The 11,843-nt window shown below is 49.1% G+C and overlaps 1 protein-coding gene across 8 annotated transcripts in view; it reads left to right on the top strand.

The window, feature by feature from the left end:
* Positions 1-4,688: 4,688 nt before the first annotated feature.
* SEMA6A (semaphorin 6A) overlaps positions 4,689-11,843 on the top strand; it is a 119,011-nt gene continuing 111,856 nt past the window's right edge. For 5 of the 8 annotated variants that reach the window (XM_063319626.1, XM_063319625.1, XM_063319623.1 and 2 more), the window contains exon 1: positions 4,689-5,266. The gene's annotated coding sequence lies outside the window, so the exon portion shown is untranslated. Of the gene's footprint in view, positions 5,267-6,661; positions 6,712-6,988; positions 7,109-9,447; positions 9,466-11,843 lie in introns of those variants that run through there. The other 3 variants (XM_063319621.1, XM_063319620.1, XM_063319622.1) reach the window with 3 other exon arrangements.

Here is an 11,843-nt window from a genome sequence, read left to right as displayed (position 1 = left end):
GACACAGTGACATGTGAATGTTGCTCACAGCGCAACATGAATTTCTGCTGATTTTTCTGGCACAGTACAGCAGGGGCTGACCAGGGCAGCCTCCTGCATAAAACATCTGCTCCGCAGCCTCGTATGCCTTCCAAAATCCTCCATAGCTGTAAAGACCAACCTGCACAGAATTGGCACAGAGAGACTCCCTTTGGGTTCCCAGGCAGAGGCAAATCCTTCAGTGGTGTCCCTGGTATTTCTATTGAATATTTCAAACTACTTTCCTAAATTTTGAATATTTTGGTTTCCCCTGCTGAGCACACCCCAGGTCAGCCTATGGTCATCTGGGTATCCATTTGGAAGATGTCTGAACAAAGTGATTAAGAAAAGCAAATCCATATATGCCATCCTGAAACCTGAAAATGTGGCATTTATAGCAAGGTCCCTAGTTATGGAAGGAATTTTGCAGGGATTCACCAACCATTAAAAATCACACCCACAGTGGAAACTCATGGTTTACCTGTTCTTAATCTAATCTCATTTCACATGTTTGCAGCGGTGTGTAAAATGTCTAGCGCTCATAATATTGAACTATGAGCATGACTGTGGGAGTTAATTGGGCAAAAGACCCATTGCCATTTTACGTTAAGAGACGGGGAATTGGGTCCATGTTGGTTTTTGAGTCTTCTTCCCTTTAGCTGCAGTGTGCCCAAGAACAGCTATGTGCTAATTAAAAACCTACCCACTTTCAACCACATTTTCTGAGTAGAGCTGAGTTTGGTGAATTCCTCTGAAGCGATTAAAAGAAAGATCTTATTTTTCTCTGTGTAGGAGTAATTACTTTGCCAGGCGTTCAATAACGTTGTCCTGACAAAAATCATATTTACAGTTTGATGAGCTTTCACTATTGTTGTAAGATTAAGAAGTCAACACTTCTTTTCATATTAAGATGTCCCTGCACTCAACATTTTGTTTTTATTTGTGGTGAGACATCCACACAGGTAAAGGCGTCTCCTCTGATGTCAGAATGGGAGAGGGTGTAAAGGAGTTACAACCTCTCCTAAGATTACAGGCATCAAGTGCCTCCTGGACATCAAAACCATCTTGTACCTTCCTTGGGGCAAAACCCCCTAGTGTTTCTCACACAGCTGTCAAAATCCTCAGCTCTGCCACTCTGGTGTGTTGTTTCTTGTCAATGTAGAACTCTGCTGCACTTTGACCCTTTGAAATAGTGGCCAGAATGAACTGAACTGAATCTAACAATAACAACCAATACAGAAACTGGGGGACGTTGCACAGGTTATTCTGACATGGGAAGATAATGAGTGGGGATGTGCTCAATGACAAGGTGCCATTGCACCCCTGCTGTATCCCAGCTCCTCAGAACTGTTATCTAATGGGATGCTGCTCCCACAGTCACATGGCTCTGGGAAACTGGTAAAGTAGAAAATACATACATACACAGTGTGGAGCTCAGCACACCAGTTGGCACCGAACCCAACCACAACCCAACTGGAAGAGTCAGCTGCTGCCAGTGAAGTGTCCTTCTCCCACACACGCCAGGTGCCCCACGAAGTTCAAGTCAACATGTTTTGTATGTGATTATGAAGGAGAGGTAGAGGTAACATTTACATACAAAGTCAAATCCTTTGGTAGACACCTAGTCTGAAGAGGGGCTGGAGTGATTTGGAGAACTTTCCTGTAGCTTGTGGGAATTGTTCAGATAAGGCTTTTAAAATACACAGCTCCATGGAGACCTTACCAAGAATTCCTGACTGGAAAACCCAGTGCAATTCTACTTCTGCAGCTGCCAAGAAGCAGCCAGTGAAAAAATATGCCTTTTCCTATCAATAAGGGTAATAATTCCCTTCCCCAAGCCAGTGTGAGTAGCCCACAGTTGTTAACTAGTCTGGGCAAAACAAATAAGGTTGTGTCTCTGTTTTCAGAAAAACTGACAGCATGGAGAATTGAGATTGATACTAAAGTTCCACAAAAATAGCCTAAAAACCTTGGTGTGAGAGAAAAGATCAGGAAAATAATTTACTGGATTGGGTACAGAAAGGGAACAGCGAGTCAGGTAAAAGAAAAGAGAGCGGCTTTTAAAACCATGAAGACATGTCTGATTTTGCAGATTGATCTTAGTAAGCTAAGAGCAGAAGGAGCAGTAAGGGAACGAAGGACAGAAGAGCTGACTTTCGTTTTGGCAGAAGGCTAAATGAAAAAGGGCTACAATGTGTGATTCAAGTGAAGAAATTAGGCAGTGCAGGCTTGGAAATTAAAGACAAGGAAAGAAAGTAAATGAATGGAAAATACTTTTGTAAAAGAACCTGAATATAGAACTTCTAGCAACTGATGCCTTAGCTAGTACCAGTGTCCAGAAAACAGGATTTTTTAAGTGCTTTCTGCTTCTTGTAGAGCTTTCATAAGACAAAAATCTGGTCTGTATTTTTCAAAACCCCAAATATAGGGGGAAAAATGCTCTCTGTCAGAGAGTCTTTTTTGACTAATGAAGAAATGCAAGTGTAAAATAAACCATTCATTGTTGCGGAAACATTTGTGAAGTATCTGAAGCACACAGGGCCCATCTAGATCTGCTTACAGTTCAAACCCACAACAAAGTCAGTGGAAGTTTTGAACACCTCAAAACGTATGTACTGATTGAGTATAATGTAATGATGGAATGTCAGCCTTTGGTATTGTTGAATGGGTATTTCCTGCAAATCTTGACTGCGTTGGGTCTCTGTTCTCGTTTCCTGACAGAGGGAGAAGTAGCATGAGATGCTTGGGGGCCTCTTTGTGGAAATGGGGTTAGGAGTCTTGGCAAATCAAGGTACATTCATCTGGTTTACCCCCCTGACACACGCTTGGGTACCCAGAAATTATTTGTACCAGTTCAGTTTCTCTAATTGCTTTCAGATCTAGGGTAAGTTTGTTTCACTAAAATTTATCTGTCCCCAGCAATTATTCTGTTTGGTGCAGAACTTGCTTCTGTTTTAGATTTTCAGGGAAAGAAAGAAAATATATATTAAGCCCCAGTTCCTTAGGTTAGAAAATTACCCTAAGTATACATTCAGTTTAAACTGTCTGAAAGGAAAGAAGAAACTTTTCCTTGATACAGATGAGCGTTTTCCCTTGTAATCTAACAAGTAGAAATTGAATGAATGTGTGTGTAATTTTAGATCCCAAATCAAATACCAAACCAAAACCAATCTCTCAGAGTCCTTTCATTTTCTGAAAATAAAAGGCAGAAAAACAGCTGTCATAAACAAGTAATTATTTTAATTTTAATGCCACACTTCGTGGCCTGACAGCAAATCCACTAGTTGCAGTCTGTCCTTTCACTTATCTGGTTTGGGAAAGAAAAAAAAAAAAAAAGTATAAATCATGTTAAAGCAATTGCACATGTAAATGAATCCTCTGGAAACCAGATACCTTCGCGCTGAAATAACCAGAGGCTCCCCTTGCAGCGCTACTCCGGCGAGATCTAGAGGGTGGAAATTACTGCTAAAACTCTTGAGGGACCGCGTGCCGCCGCCAAAGAAACGTGCACGCGGATTTCCAGCTCACCGACTTTGGGCTATTTTGTCGGGTTTATAGCGTACTCCGCTCCCGCCGCTTCTCCGTCCGAGCCCCGACGCTCCGAGAGGTCAGCGGGGCACGGGGGTCGCCCCGACGGGCGGTCGGGTCCGACCCCACGGCGGCCGCGCCCCGGGGGGGAGGGGGGAAGCGGCTGAACTCCGCCGGCCGCGGCGGCGGTCTGCGAGCCCGGCGGCCCCGCAGCACCTCCCGCTCCCGGGGACGCCGTCCCGGGGGGGCGGCGGGGCAGGGGGAAGGCGCGGGAGCCGGGGTGGGAAGCGGTCCACCGTTCAGCCCCCGCATCGCCCCGCCGCACCGGGACCGGGCCAGGGGGATTACCGGCGGGGGGCCTCGGCGAGGGGCCGGGGAAAGGGGGATTAATGCATTAGCGCCGCTTGCTCCTGCTCCTGGCTGGATCGGCTCCGAGACGGGGATTAACGCGGCGAGCGACCACCGAGGCGGGATTTGGGCGGAGGGAAGGGGGGAAAAGGGGGAAAGGAAGACAAACGGACGGCCGAGACCCACGCCAGCTGCCAGCTCCGGCCCCCATACCCTGCTCCCCCCGGGGGTACCGGAGATGCTCCCGGGGGATACGGCCCGGCCCGGCCCGGCAGCAGCGTGCGCGGGTCCCTGCCGCCGCCCCGGGCTCCGCAGCAGCCCCCGCTGCCGCTCCCGCAGCCCGCGCAAAACCCGCGCATCCGCCGGGGGGCTGCGGGCGGCTGCCCAGAACCGTGCCCCCACCGCCGCCACCGCCTCTCCGGGCCTGTCCGGCCTCTGGTGGGCGTCTCCGCACCCCGCGGGCGCGGAACGACCGCGGTGGTTGGCAGGCGGCGGCGGCGGCGGCAGCAGCAGCTGCGGGGACACGGGCGGGGGCGGCGGGCCCCCTCCGCTACCACCTGCTCCGCGTAACGCTCGGCACCGGCCACCGGCAGAGAGCACTGGAGCGAAGAGCTCCCCGCAGCACAGACCCGACAACCCCCGCCCCGCCGCAGCCGCCGCCACCGCCCAGGTCCCGCCCCCCGGAGGCCCCGCCCGCCGCCCCATCGGGGCGGGGGCCGCCGGGCTCGGGCGGGGCGGGGTGGGCTTTGTCTCCGCCTCCCGGCGGCGGAGCCGCGTCCCAGGGGCGGCGGGGAGGCGGGCGGCGGGGGGAGGCAGGGCAGCGGCGGGCAGCGAGCGGGAGACAGCGGCTCCCCGGTCCGCGCCGCGCACAGTCCAATGCCCGGCAGCCCGGGGCGAGGAGCGACTGCGCTTTCCTGCCGTGGCACGGCGAGTGCCTCCAGCGTAGGAGTTTTCCTGAAGCAGCCGTCACACCAGGAGCACTTTTGGTAGAGAGGGAGCAGGAGGAGACCCCGAAATGACTCACCTCCCGAGGCGCGACTGAAGGGGACTCTCTGGAGTGGAACCGTAGTGGAATTTGGGTCTGGAGAGGAGTTGCTAACGCTTTTTTTTTTTTTTTTTTCCCTTCTTCTTCTCCCTGTTCCCTCCCCTCTTTTTGCCCATCATTGGAAATGAACAAATTGCATTTGCAATTCAGAAAGTAGAAATATTAAATATTCCATCCCCCGGGAAGCACACATGTAGTAATGACAAAGGATTGCAAAGGAGAGAGTGGCTCCAGTTTCCCAGAGCGATCCCCTTAAATGGATTACTAAATGGGACACTACATCAGCTAGTTCTGTCCTCTAGCTGCCTAGATACATGCACCGAAAAGGTACAGTACTCCCCCGTCCGTATCCCTACCTGGTGTTTTGGGGTTGCTCGGAAAGGAAGGCTCCCGGGTCGCCCCTGCAGGCTCGGGAGGAACGAGGATGGTGTGTGGTTTAAGGCTGGCTGCTGCTTTCTGTCTCGACAGCGTTTACAGCGCCTAGGGAGGAGGAGAAGAGCCGCCTGCAAGTGCACACGCTTGCTGTTGCCACTTTCCAGGCATCTCGTGGCTTCGCCTTTCTTTTCTTTTTTTTCTTCTTTTTCTAACCCTCTTCCCCGCAAACTGCTTAACGTCTTAGTCTCCCCCCCTCGGCACGGCTTGCATGCGGGGTGCTTGGGCTCTTCGCCGCTTCCCCGGCCCCGAGCCCTGCTCGCCGAGGGCCGGCGGCAGGGGGTCGCGGCCGCCGGGGCGCCGCGGGGAGCGGGGCGGCCGCGGGACGACGGGGTCGGGGAGGGGGACGGGGCCCGGGCCGGCGCCCGCTCACCCCGGGGCCGCCGGGCATCGTGTGGGGCTGGGTCGGGGGGAGGGTGCCTTTGTTACAGGGACAATGTGGGCGCTTCATGCAGAGGCGTAACCCCGCGGTCTCCGCTCTTCCACGCGGGGTGGTTGGGTTGCGGTTGATTTATTTATTTTTATTATTTTTTTTTCCAAGGCTGGGGTTGCGGTTTGGAGGTGGGGGGAAGAGGCCGGGAACCGAGAAAACTTCTTCCGTGGCGCAGCCCCGGGCTTTGTTCGCGATCGCGGGCTGGGGCCGCGGTCTCCCCTCCCCGCCCGCTCCCCGCGGACAGCGGCCGCCTTCCCCTCCGCCCCGGCCCCGGCGGAGGGTCGGGTTGCGGGGTGGCAGCTGCCCTCCCGCAGCCCCGGGGAGAAGGGTGTCTCTCCCAGGGCTGCTCCCCGCCCCTTTCTGTCGGCTGCCGCCAGCCTCTCCCCCGCGGGCCGGTGGCTCTGCCAGCCGCTTCCCGCCGGCTGGGGAGCGCAGACAGGCGGGTTGGCACCGAGCACGGGGGGACCGGACACGTCGGGGAGGCCCAGCGGGCGGGGAGCATCGCGGGGCGGCCCAGCTCTTCTCCCTCCGCCCGCGCCCTCCCCCGGCCGCTCCTTCAGCCCCTCTCCTCTCTCCGGCCTCGGGAGAGCCGGGCGAAACGGCGGAAAAGAGAAAGTTTTTCTAAGGGGGGAAATAACAGGGCCGGCCGGCACAAAGGACTTACTGTTCAACCAGCCCTCCCGGAGGGGCTGCGGGCTGCCCCGCGGCTGGCGGGGAGGCCGGGCGGGGGCCGGCAGCGGGGCGCCTTCGCGCCGCTGATGCTGAGGTGGGGAGGGATGCTGAGGGGGGGAAGAGGATGATGCCGAGGGGGAAGGATGCTGAGGAGGGGAGGGATTTCACCCTACACACATACACACCCCGTCCCCCGTCTATGCACGGGCAGGGAAGGCGCTCGGCGGAGAGCAAGGTGCGTTAGGAGCCGTGGCAGCGGCTCCACAGTAGCCCCCCCGGGCTGTGCTGCCAGCGGTGCAGGGGCAGATGCGGAGCCGGGGAGCGGCGGGGTGGGGTCTCGGGCAGCCCCCGGGGGCCGGCGGAAGGTCAGCACCTCCCCGCCGAAAAGTTTGGGTCTCCTTCATCAGGCCTGGAGAAAGTACCTGCTTCTTGCGAGGGCTCGGCCGCCCCAGCCCCTTCCTTCCTTCCTTCCTTCCTTCTTTCCTTCCTGCCCGGGGGAGGCGTTTCCCGGGGGTGGCTCCGGGTGTGGGGCTGGCGGGGGAAGAGGGGCTGAGGCTGGAGGCCGGTCAGTCGCAGCGGAGATGCCCTTCTGCCCGCCGCCACCACCTCCGTCCTGCCTGGCTCTTCCCAGGGTGAGTCGCAAGGCGGTAACCGCTGGGTTTTCTGTCGGCAAAGGACTCTGCTCTTTTTTTTCTTTTCTAACCTTGACCGCTTGTTCAGAGGGAAATTCGCTCTCCTTTTCCTCTCCCGAGCTAATTGCTGCTTTTGAAGTTTGTAAACATGTGCGTTTGTGCCAGCCTCTGTGCAGCGCGGATCTCCAGCTGCTGTAGGCAGAAAATTATTTCACTAATAGAACGGCAAAAAAAAAAAAAAGGCTTTAGTGAGCTGTGTAATAAGTTGTAAAATACGCTAATTCCTGACTCTGCAAGGTGAATGGTTGATCGTCCAAAGGGGCACACACGGCTTGCAGGTGCTGTAAGTAATGAAGAGTTAAATCTCCACAACCGTTTTGTGTCACAGGGCTGCATGTGGTGGCTTACTAATTGACATACATTCTGCTAACTTTTGTTTAGTATCATCCAGTAACGATACTCATTATTAAGCCAACCTCAAAGGTAGTAGCTAGAGGCGTGATTTTCCCCACTGTCTTTGCAAAAAATTAGTTCAGTGACTGCTTTTGGTTTGCATTCATTTAATCTAAGTGTCATCCAGCGAGCCATTCTCATGTAAGTAATCTGTATTTGGCGGGTAAATCTTTTGGCATACGCGTGACAAAGTCCAGCAGAGTCAGGCTCTTTTAATCGCAGAACTCAGGGAGATTTTGAGGAGTCTGTGATATTTCTCTCAGAGTAAGATTTATACAGCTGTTATCATGTTCAGGGCTTCCTTTGCCATTTGTTTTCAGATCAGAAAAGCAAAATGATCTTGCTCTGGTTAACTCCTGTTGGGGTTTTTTTAGTTCTTTTTTTAATGAGACTGATCTAGTGTATTGTGATGAAATTTGGGTCTCCTCCAGCAAATCCCTTTCTTCATGGAATTGCCTTGTATGTGGTTGAAAGCAAATACTAGATTCAGTAAGATCGGGAAGATTTGTCACTCTTAAAAAAGTACAGTTGCCAAGGCAGTTCACTGTCTAGGGTATAATTTTATCTAAAAGGAACCTAGTTTTAATACAGTACCTTCTCATAAGGGATAAGACAAAGAGAATATATACTAACTGTCTTTAAAGCCAAACAATTTCCTATGCATAAAAACATTAATCTCCGTTCTCCACCACTCTTCATGGAGAAAATCTCTGCCTTTCATGGAAGTTTAGTTCAGGAGCAGAATGCCCAGATGACATTTCTGCTAAATGAATTTTAAAATAGTAGGTAATACTGTAAAGTATATTTGCAACATTTGCTTTTCACGTAGTAGGAATCAGATCCTTGAAGCATGGGTGAATACTTTCAGGGAAGATGAATCATATGGTCACAGATGTTCTATGTGTTCTTGATTAGTGTAGATTAAAACTGTATATTCTTACTTAACGGTAAAAGCAACCTTATCAACTGAACTCCTACTACTTGAAACAAAAAAAATAATTGGGCAGTAACATCTATGAGAAACATGGCTAGCTAACATCTCTAGCTACTTGAAGATGAAAGTGAGTATTAGCCATAGTCCCCTCTTAGTGTTTCTAAATAGAGGATCGCAGTTATTGGGAGTTTAAGACTGAAGAAGGAGGTAGGTCGGGCTAAGGATGAGGAGTTGACTTCATTGTTGAAAAGAAAAAGAAAAAAAGAAAAAGAAAAGGAGAGAGATCAAATTAATGACCTGTGATAAATCCAGAGGAGAACTGTTTGCATTAAAAAGGAAGTAGGTGATTGTGAACTTGCTTGTGCATGTTTTGTGAAGGGAAGGGGAAATTTGTCATCTTGTTTTGAAGAGCCATACATAAATACACATGAAAGGAGTTCACATGGTTTACAGCAGGGGAGACATAAAATGTTTTAGGATTAAATTGACCTGAGCTAATACATGCCTCACATCCAACTTGTTTGCAAGAACACATTGTTATACTACCCAAACAAATGTTTTGTGTATAGTACCTGATTCCCATACACTATAGCAGAGTGATGAAAACAAACAACTGGATAAATTCTGGAAAATAATATTCAGCTCTACTACACGCAGCATGTGCTAGAGAAAACGTGAACCATACTAAACCAGAATTTTTCACTATCCTAATTTGATACAGATACTGCAGTATTTTACCTCACATTATTGATTTATTGAGGAGGTAAATCTTTAGCCTTTATCCTTCCCAGTGTCACTCGCCCAAGTAAGCTTTATTCACCCAGTGAAGCCTTGCTTGCCCGAGTAATTTTCTGAGACTAAAGGCAGTTGCTGAACTGTTACTCAAACAGGGACTTTTTTTTTCATACCTAGGCCCCAATCTGAAAATACTGTTCTCTGTTGGCCATCAGTACTTGCTGAGGACTGGAAGGTATGGTGTGAGTACATTCACTCTGGATTGACCTTCACTGTTAAGTCAGACCCAGGTCTCCATGTTACTGAGCAAGTCGCGTCTGACAAATTGTGATAAGCTTTGTCTTGACGGGGCAACAGAAAAATAAGAGGAGTAAGCAATGCTTTTTACTGGTGACCATTTGAGCATTTTATGCTCATTAATTCTGTGTATCGGGATTACTCTGAGATGGGTGAGGCATACACAGAGATCATTTTGGCAGTAAGATACAGTCAGTATTAGCATGGAGTCCGGCTGCTAATCGGCAGCGTACGGCAACCATGAACAATGTTCAAAGGCAGAAACAAGCAGCTGGGGGAAAGCCCGGGCCTGAGCCTGACACTTCTCTGTAGGAATATTTTTATTTTTTGGCCTGTCACCCCAGTCTCTCGAGTGAGGAACAGCTTAGACGTGCGTAGGGTCTGTGAAGGCAGAAGTGGACTTGACCAGTTCAAGTGCAAACCTGGCAGACCGGAGTTTGCATGTCTTTGTTTTCTTTATGTGCTGTCTTGTGAGAAAACTAAACCATTACCTATGGCCATGGCAATAACTGAATGTTCACATTTATGCAGCGTTAAGGGGTCTTGAATTGTCCATGGTGAACAATTCTTTGGGTTTGGGTCTTGATTGCAACATGGCAAGTATGGCAGCACAGCTCCAAGGCACTGATTTAGGATTTAAAGGGAAGAGTGCCACCTACTGTGTTATAATTATACATATTGCATGTCCCGCGTGTCTTTTGGAGTTCCCAAGCCGCTCATTTGCCTATCCTATTTTAGCAGCTGGAAGACGTGAAAGGATTCGAAATTAAATGTGGTATGGGAACTGAGGGAGAAAAAGAATAGAAAACAGATACTCACCTACAACATCAGGGTATTCTGGAAATCTTAGGAGGGGTTCATTGAAAGACGGGCATAGAAGCATTTGCAAGTTTTGTTCCTTCAGACTTTTAAAGACTGCTAACTATTAGTAGTGGGGCCATTGGAAGTAGGGAAGGGCATGAGAGATCCATCCCCCCATAAAATAATCATATTCTCAGCTTTCATGTAGCAGATGAACATAAATGAGGCTGCCAGACTCTTGCCCTCTGAAATCTAAAGTTTAGCTCCAGCTATAGTTTAATAAAAAAAAGAACTAGATAAAAAAACCAGCTTTCAAAAAAGGAAGAAGAAAACAAGAAAAACCCAACATGAATTATCCCGTAATTGACTGTAAAACCTCTTGAAGTCTTTCCCAGTGTAGAACTGTAGTTATTTATCAGCCAAAAAGGAGGTGTGTACTATGCTCTGTGTCAATACAGAGTCATTTTTGTATGAAAGGAATTTTTCCCCAAGCCTCAAAGTGTTTCTTTAGTGGCTGAAATAGAGATGTAAAATGAAGTAGATAAACCAGCTATTAACAGAACTGCCAGTTGCTGTATCTCTAGAGTGAAGACATATGGTAATTCACTACATTCAGCGATGACCTTTCCTTTAAAAGTATTGTTAATAATAGGCATTTCTATATAGAGTATTTATACTAGATACTTGAAATTCACGTATCATGGACTACCCCATGCCATTTTTTCAGGTTTTTTTTTAGCTACCAACAAAACTGCTACTGAGGAACTTTCTACAGAAATATAGTTTTACAACATTCATGCAATGCTGGAGTCAAAGAGTTTCCAGGGGCAGATGCACAGCATTGCAGCACATCGTGCGACATGGCAGCATGCGTGGTCTCCTCCATATGGGAAGCCTTTGGTTCCCCTCCCCAGGTAGGCCTGTGCCTTGACTGCAGGGTTATACCCTTTGTGTGATATGGGCAAAAAAAACATTCCTATGCTTTTATGATCTCTGTAGCCAGTTGCCTTTTGTGAGAACTTTATGAAAGTGGAAAGAAACAAAGAATATTTTTATTATGCCCTTTCACCTTAGTCTGAGACCATCTAGTGGATGAGAACTATAATACTAGTATTTTTACTGGAGATAATAGTGGAAGTTTGATTATGCACTTTAAAAAAAAGATATTCCTAACCCTCATCAATTTTGCAATTACCCTGACAGACTCAAAGTACTCTCATATATGAATACCCAACACAGTGGGAAAAACTATGTCCAAATATATTCCTGACTGCAGCAAACATCATTTCTACTTTCTTATCCCCGCCTGCTCAGCTTCACTCAGATGTTCTGTATATTGAGTATTCCTACATATGGCTTTGATAGTCAGATGGGAAATTTGCTATGTTGGTTCCTTCACCATTGTTCACAAACATTTATCCGTTTCTTGCACTCGAGGCAGCCGTTCATTGAAATGTTAATGAGAATTCGAACAGTTTATAGTTCTATAGAATATTTTTTTTTAGCAGAAAAAAA

Source organism: Chroicocephalus ridibundus, chromosome Z, assembly GCF_963924245.1.
Source record: "Chroicocephalus ridibundus chromosome Z, bChrRid1.1, whole genome shotgun sequence".
NCBI classification, from domain to species: Eukaryota; Metazoa; Chordata; class Aves; order Charadriiformes; family Laridae; genus Chroicocephalus; species Chroicocephalus ridibundus.
Note: the sequence above shows the minus strand (reverse complement) of the source record. Positions and strands in the feature narration are given on the sequence as shown.